Here is an 8265-nt window from a genome sequence, read left to right as displayed (position 1 = left end):
GCTGAAAGATCACTTAATTTGGTACGAGTATCACCAAATAGTTTTATTTGTTCCTGAAGTGGATGATCATGATGGTCATTTAAAGTTGCACATAATTGAAACATTCGGGACTTTCTTGAAGGTGTAATACCACCAAATCATAGTATTCACATCCGGTTGCATACGAAAAAGGGTTGAAAAAAAATTTGCAGTAAAAAAAATCTGAATCATATATCTTGGGTGTTTCAAAGCACCATTATTTTTAGCTCACCTGACCTGAAAGGTCAAGTGAGCTTTTCTCATCACTTTGCGTCAGTCGTCCGTCGTCCTGCGTCCGTCATCCGTCGTCCGTCGTCCGTAAACTTTTACAAAAATCTTCTCCTCTGAAACTACTGGGCCAAATTTAACCAAACTTGGCCACAATCATCATTGGGGTATCTAGTTTTAAAAATGTGTGGCGTGACCCTGTCAACCAACCAAGATGGCCGCCACGGCTAAAAATAGAACATAGGGGTAAAATGCAGTTTTTAGCTTATAACTCAAAATCCAAAGCATTAAGAGCAAATCTGACGGGGTAAAATTGTTCATCAGGTCAAGATCTATCTGCCCTGAAATTTTCAGATGAATCGGACAACCCGTTATTGGGTTGCTGCCCCTGAATTGGTAATTTTAAGGAAATTTTGCTGTTTTTGGTTATTATCTTGAATATTATTATAGATAGAGATAAACTGTAAACAGCAATAATGTTCAGCAAAGTAAGATTTACAAATAAGTCAATATAACCGAAATGGTCAGTTGACCCCTTTAGGAGAAATTGCCCTTTATAGTCAATTTTTAACCATTTTTCGTAAATCTTAGTAATCTTTTACAAAAATCTTCTCCTCTGAAACAACTGGGCCAAATTAAACCAAACTTGGCCACAATCATCATTTGGTTATTTAGTTTAAAAAATGTGTGGCGTGACCCGGCCAACCAACCAAGATGGCCGCCACAGCTAAAAATAAAACATAGGGGTAAAATGCAGTTTTTGGCTTATAACTCAAAAACCAAAGCATTTAGAGCAAATCTGACATGAAGTAAAATTGTTTATCAGGTCAAGATCTATCTGCCCAGAAATTTTCAGATTAATCGAACAACCTGTTGTTGGGTTGCTGCCCCTGAATTGGTAATTTTAAGGAAATTTTGCTGTTTTTGGTTATTATCTTGAATATTATTATAGATAGAGATAAACTGTAAACAGCAATAATGTTCAGCAAAGTAAGATTAACAAATAAGTCAACATGACTGAAATGGTCAGTTGACCCCTTTAGGAGTTATTGCCCTATATAGTCAATTTTTAACAATTTTTCGTAAATCTTAGTTATCTTTTACAAAAATCTTCTCCTCTGAAACTACGTGGCCAAATTAAACCAAATTTGGCAACAATCATCATTTGGTTATCTAGTTTTAAAAATGTGTGGCGTGACCTGGTCAACCAACCAAGATGGCCGCCACGGCTAAAAATAGAACATAGGGGTAAAATTCAGTTTTTGGCTTTTAACTCAAAAACCAAAGCATTGAAAGCAAATCTGACATGGGGTAAAATTGTTCATCAGGTCAAGATCTATCTGCCCTGAAATTTTCAGATAAATCGGACAACCCGTTATTGGGTTGCTAGCCCTGAATTGGTAATTTTAAGGAAATTTTGCTGTTTTTGGTTATTATCTTGAATATTATTATAGATCGAGATAAACTGTAAACAGCAATAATGTTCAGCAAAGTAAGATTTACAAATAAGTCAATATAACCGAAATGGTCAGTTGACCCCTTTAGGAGTAATTGCCCTTTATAGTCAATTTTTAACCATTTTTCGTAAATCTTAGTAATCTTTTACAAAAATCTTCTCCTCTGAAACAACTGGGCCAAATTAAACCAAACTTGGCCACAATCATCATTTGGTTATTTAGTTTAAAAAATGTGTGGCGTGACCCGGCCAACCAACCAAGATGGCCGCCACAGCTAAAAATAAAACATAGGGGTAAAATGCAGTTTTTGGCTTATAACTCAAAAACCAAAGCATTTAGAGCAAATCTGACATGAAGTAAAATTGTTTATCAGGTCAAGATCTATCTGCCCAGAAATTTTCAGATTAATCGAACAACCTGTTGTTGGGTTGCTGCCCCTGAATTGGTAATTTTAAGGAAATTTTGCTGTTTTTGGTTATTATCTTGAATATTATTATAGATAGAGATAAACTGTAAACAGCAATAATGTTCAGCAAAGTAAGATTAACAAATAAGTCAACATGACTGAAATGGTCAGTTGACCCCTTTAGGAGTTATTGCCCTATATAGTCAATTTTTAACAATTTTTCGTAAATCTTAGTTATCTTTTACAAAAATCTTCTCCTCTGAAACTACGTGGCCAAATTAAACCAAATTTGACAACAATCATCATTTGGTTATCTAGTTTTAAAAATGTGTGGCGTGACCTGGTCAACCAACCAAGATGGCCGCCACGGCTAAAAATAGAACATAGGGGTAAAATTCAGTTTTTGGCTTTTAACTCAAAAACCAAAGCATTTAAAGCAAATCTGACATGGGATAAAATTGTTCATCAGGTCAAGATCTATCTGCCCTGAAATTTTCAGATAAATCGGACAACCCGTTATTGGGTTGCTAGCCCTGAATTGGTAATTTTAAGGAAATTTTGCTGTTTTTGGTTATTATCTTGAATATTATTATAGATCGAGATAAACTGTAAACAGCAATAATGTTCAGCAAAGTAAGATTTACAAATAAGTCAATATAACCGAAATGGTCAGTTGACCCCTTTAGGAGTAATTGCCCTTTATAGTCAATTTTTAACCATTTTTCGTAAATCTTAGTAATCTTTTACAAAAATCTTCTCCTCTGAAACAACTGGGCCAAATTAAACCAAACTTGGCCACAATCATCATTTGGTTATTTAGTTTTAAAAATGTGTGGCGTGACCTGGTCAACCAACCAAGATGGCCGCCATGGCTAAAAATAGAACATAGGGGTAAAATTCAGTTTTTGGCTTTTAACTCAAAAACCAAAGCATTTAAAGCAAATCTGACATGAAGTAAAATTGTTTATCAGGTCAAGATCTATCTGCCCTGAAATTTTCAGATGAATCGGACAACCCGTTGTTGGGTTGCTGCTCCTGAATTGGTAATTTTAAGGTAATTTTGCTGTTTTTGGTTATTATCTTGAATATTATTATAGATAGAGATAAACTGTAAAAAACGATAAATGTCGGCAAAGTAAGATCTACAAATAAGTCAACATGACCGAAATTGTCAGTTGACCCCTTTAGGAGTTATTGCCCTTTATAGTCAATTTTAACCATTTTTTCGTAAATCTTAGTAATCTTTTACAAAAATCTTCTCCTCTGAAACTACTGGGCCAAGTTAATTATAGATAGAGATAATTGTAAGCAGGAAGAATGTTCAGTAAATTAAGATGTACAAACACATCACCATCACCAAAACACAATTTTGTCATGAATCCATCTGCGTCCTTTGTTTAATATTCACATAGACCAAGGTGAGCGACACAGGCTCTTTAGAGCCTCTAGTTTTATTTGGTGTTTCTATAGAATATTTTGGAAACTTGAGGTTACATGGTTACTGAAGCTTGTACACAGGAAAAAAAGAGGTGAAAATTTGATTGGTTAACTTCCAGTGATGGTTATTTTCTTATATGCAGTGAAATGTTATGTGAAATTTTGTCTATAGTACTGGACAGGATAAAACTTTACTCATGCCAAGTATTACTTTATTTGAAACAAAGATAAATTCTGCACAATTTTTTGAAAAGTGCAAATTTAACAAAGACTAATAGGGGAAAATCAATGGTGGTATTACACCTGAAACAACTTTGACTTGAATAAAAAAACTCAAAAAATGTAGAAAAACTCATATAAAAAATAGCCTTTTCACGCCATATAATATATGGATATTTCGTTTAACCAAAAAATACAGGATCAAACCTTTTCATCACAAAATGTATTTCATATATGTTTTGACTTACTGACCGGGTCACCTATATATATTTTATATGTTTTGATGGCATACCAACAATTGTACCTTTTCCCCTGTCAGTATATATTAGTTTACTAATTGTTGACCAGTGACATATTATGAGGTGGTTATATTAATAATGTAGTAAGAATATGACCCTGACCAGAGGAAACAAACCTGATTATTACTTATCAAATTATGGTAATTATAATTAGCTTCCCAGGTGTCATCTCTAATAGAGATTACATACATCAAGCCAATAAAAAAAATACTGTGTTGGGTTTCCTCTCTTTGTCCTACTTTTTATGCCTTTAAATCAGTTTTCCTGAAAAAATTTACAGCAATGTTGGTATGGATATTTCTCATTGTTAAAGGCCATACGATTGCCTATAATTGCTTTAACATCCACTTCATTTGAACTTTGGTGGATTATAAGTTGTCTCATTCGCAATCATACCACATTGCCTTCTTTTTATATTGGCTGTAATGTTGCAAGTGGTTCCGTTATACTCAAGGTTTAAAAATTGAGCAAATCAAAATACCTGCCTTTCTACTTATATCGTATTTTTTTAATGAAGGAGGAAAACAGTATACACACCTACTTTTTGTTTAGCCTTATATTGTCTTTGTTTCTGACAATCTGATATACTAATTAATGTTATTATTAATTAATAATGCTTAGATGATTTTCCTCTTTGAATCTCATGCAATGAAACAAGAGTGTTTTGTTTATTACCTGTCCCGACAGATGTGTTTATTGTGCTAATATCAATTAACTTCATTCACAGATTATTTGACAGGTGTGTTAATTAATATTGCTGTTAATTAACCTTGTTGGTATGCCTTTGATATTTAACTTGACAAGGATAGCAGAAAAGTAACAAAAACTGCTGTTTTATGTAACCTCAGTGTTATATGTACATGAATGCAGAGATTATATTACATCTATACCATAATACATATAAAACATAATTTTTCATACTCAAGTTTTTATGCCCCACCTACGATAGTAGTAGGGGCATTATGTTTTCTGGTCTTTGCGTCCTTTCGTTCGTCAGTCCGTCTGTCTGTCCATCTGTCTGTCCCGCTTCAGGTTAAAGTTTTTGGTCAAGGTAGTTTTTGATGAAGTTGAAGTCCAATCAACATGAAACTTAGTACACATGTTCCTTTTGATATGATCTTTCTACTTTTAATGCCAAATTAGAGTTTTGACCCCAATTTCATGGTCCACTGAACATAGAAAATGATCTTAATATTGGAAACATGACAGAATTTATCAGTGGAGCAGGAACTTATTACTCTTCTGAAGCACAGTAGGTAAAAAGGGGGGAGTTACCAATTATGGGGAAAAAATTGTAAAAAGATGAGAAAAAAAAACACCATGGTCAAAAGAAAAACAACAAAAAACCAAACAAATAAAAGTTTACAAGGCACTTCACAAAAACTTAAAAGATTGAGCAACATAATTGATTTGGTCAAAGATGTGTAAAACCAAACTACTGTAAATTCAGAAATTATTGCGTGCATTTATTATTGCGATTTTGTCATTTTAGACTAAAATGCGATTTTAATTTTTGCGATATTGAGAAAAATCCTGTTTAACTCATATAGAAAATTTCAAAATGCGAGTTTTAATTATTGCGATTATAACCCGGTCGCATTTTTCGCAATAATAAAAAACATCGCAATAATTTCTGAATTTACAGTATCTGTTTTATGCAAATATTAAAGAGTTGTGTCCCCTTTGATCTCATATTCTCAATTTGTCCCTTGCGTATCAAATTCTGGGAATATGTTTAATACAATCATGGTTTTTCTTTTTCATGTAAACAAGTTAAGCTGTAATGATTTTAGATTATGTTTTTTTTGTTTACAGATTTTAATGTATGTCAGTATATTTTGTTTTTTATGACAGCCCTAGGTTGAATATTTGTATGTTTTGCAGCTTTTGGGTATTTAGAAGTCAAAGAAGTGTAAAATATGATTTGATTTCATTATCATAACATATGATAGTTTGATAAGATTTTCCCAGGGTGCCACTGATTTGTTGAAATCAGCAATAAATCGGCTGCTATAGAGCTGGAAATGTAATTAAATGGTTTGAACACATTCCGTAGCACAGTGTTATGTGTGAAATTCTGTTGATTTATCTGAATCAATAATTAAATCGCAGTTATATCACCAGATAAACTGTGTTTCTAAAAATAGATTTCAATCAGCGCTACAGAAGGATGTCATCCGAATAGATTTACATTGGCGAATAGATTTACATTGGCGATGGAGGAAATTATTTTCTGCGACCATTTGACAGTGTAGCATGAAAGAAGGGTTCATTTGAAAATCAGTGTAAATAATTTTTGTATAGATGTATCAATGTAATCTGCATTTGGATATATTGTTAAAGGGAGGAGAAAATTATTAAGATACCAAAGGAAAATTTTTTCAGTGTATAAAGGGTGATATCTTATGAAGCCCAACACTTTGATGGTACACCCTCAGAAAAAAATATATTATAATTTATAGTTGAGCTGTGCTTTGTTTTCCATAAAAGATCCCTGATCAATCTTACTTTTGAAAAATGTCTATCCTTTCATTGACTTATAAAATTTTTAATCATGTTAACCTACAGTAAACATATTCTTAGTTTGGGGTTAGTACTGACAGCCTTGCAGCAGGTGTTCCAATGGGAGTGCAGCAGCTCTAGCTGTTTCTATGCAATAGGTTGAGACTTATTGACAACCAATGCTTTTGAAATTTTATATGTTGTTAATGATCATGACAAAATAGTGGTATAATTTTAACTTCACTTTTACTCATGGTTTAGGAGTCTTTATTTCCATGCAAGAATATGTGAACCATTTGGTTAATGGTTTTGACATTTTGATATGTTGTTCATCATGACAAAATAGAGGTCAAGTTCCTTATTGATCATTTTCATTTTTTTTTAATTAGGAGTTATGGTCCTTGATTGATTGGAAAAGAACACTTTATATTGATTCCTTGTGATAACTTGAGAATTCTTCATTGTTTAAGATTTTGAAATGTTGTAAAAAATGCTTTGTATGACATAATGATGATCAGAATTAGTTTTTGTGATTTTCCCTTTTGCCTTTCAGGCCTTGTGGTCATAAAACTTTCGAGCATGAGTTTCGTACTCAGACTCAGAAATCAACCAATCAAAATCATGGATTTGGTGTTTCGAGCACAAATTTTGTACCCCGAGTACTGAGTAAAGTTTTATGACCGAGAGCCCTGGTGTTTTGTCCCTTAATTGCTTTAACAATGGCACTCATAAATGTAAAACCAAACTCTTTGTTGTTATTTTGACAGTCTCAAATTTTTATTTATATCAGCAAAAAGTTTGACATGGATTAGATCACATTATTAATGTAAAAAGGTCAAACAGATCACTTGATAACAGAGGATTATGCCTGGTTTTTTAGTACTTGTTTCACACAGTTTCATTATCCACAAAATCCTGCTTTATGAACTCACGACATCATATATGTTTGTTCTTGCTTTGATAAATTTAGTCAAGACATTGATACAATGCTGAGGTACTTTAAGGTGCATTAATTCTAATTATAAGGGAAAAACAAAATGCCCTTAGTTGGTTGAAAAATAGTCATGTGAAAGGTCATGGTGTACTGAATCCAGGAAAATCTGCATACAGATATAAGTATTGTATATCAGAATGCAAGTTTTTATTATTGCGATACTCACCCAGTCGCATTAATCGCATTAATAAAAACATCGCAATAATTTCTGAATTTACAGTACTTCTTTTCAATTTGACAGATATGACCTTGACTTTTGACTTTTTGCCTTTGTTGAGGTCACACATCATAGGAGTAAAATGGTGAAGACACTTATGTCTCTTCAACTTATATATTGTTGATATGTTGCCGCTTATGCAAATTCTAGAATCTTTGATTGGTATTATATCAGTTGAAGCTTAATCCCTCAAAACATATTAAAGGGGCTTATATCCAAACAAAATTGTGTACATTTTATGACGAGTATTATAAGCACTTCCTGTGAGCAAAGTCAGCATGCATGGACGAGTAACATTATGCTCGTCATCAGCCTTCGCCAAGCATGCTGCAAACAAAACTTTAATTTTTTTTTGGCATGGTTAAGCCAGTGGATGATTATGTAACTTTCTGCATGCATGCACAAGCAAACTGCTAGCAGGTTAATTATTGCAGGAAGATATTTTATGGATTACAGAAGATATTTTGACTGATATGTACGTATAATGT

The 8265-nt window shown here is 33.0% G+C and overlaps 1 long non-coding RNA gene across 1 annotated transcript; it reads left to right on the top strand.

Annotated features, from left to right (window-relative positions):
• The first annotated feature begins 240 nt into the window (after window positions 1-240).
• LOC127718833 (uncharacterized) lies at window positions 241-3852 on the top strand. Its single transcript, XR_007989956.1, has 3 exons — window positions 241-1072; window positions 1575-2076; window positions 2579-3852. It is a non-coding gene; the product is annotated as an uncharacterized LOC127718833 (long non-coding RNA).
• The last annotated feature ends 4413 nt before the right edge of the window (window positions 3853-8265 follow it).

The sequence above is a fragment of the Mytilus californianus genome, unplaced genomic scaffold, assembly GCF_021869535.1.
Source record: "Mytilus californianus isolate M0D057914Y unplaced genomic scaffold, xbMytCali1.0.p SCAF_10, whole genome shotgun sequence".
Lineage (NCBI taxonomy): Eukaryota > Metazoa > Mollusca > Bivalvia > Mytilida > Mytilidae > Mytilus > Mytilus californianus.
Note: the sequence above shows the minus strand (reverse complement) of the source record. Positions and strands in the feature narration are given on the sequence as shown.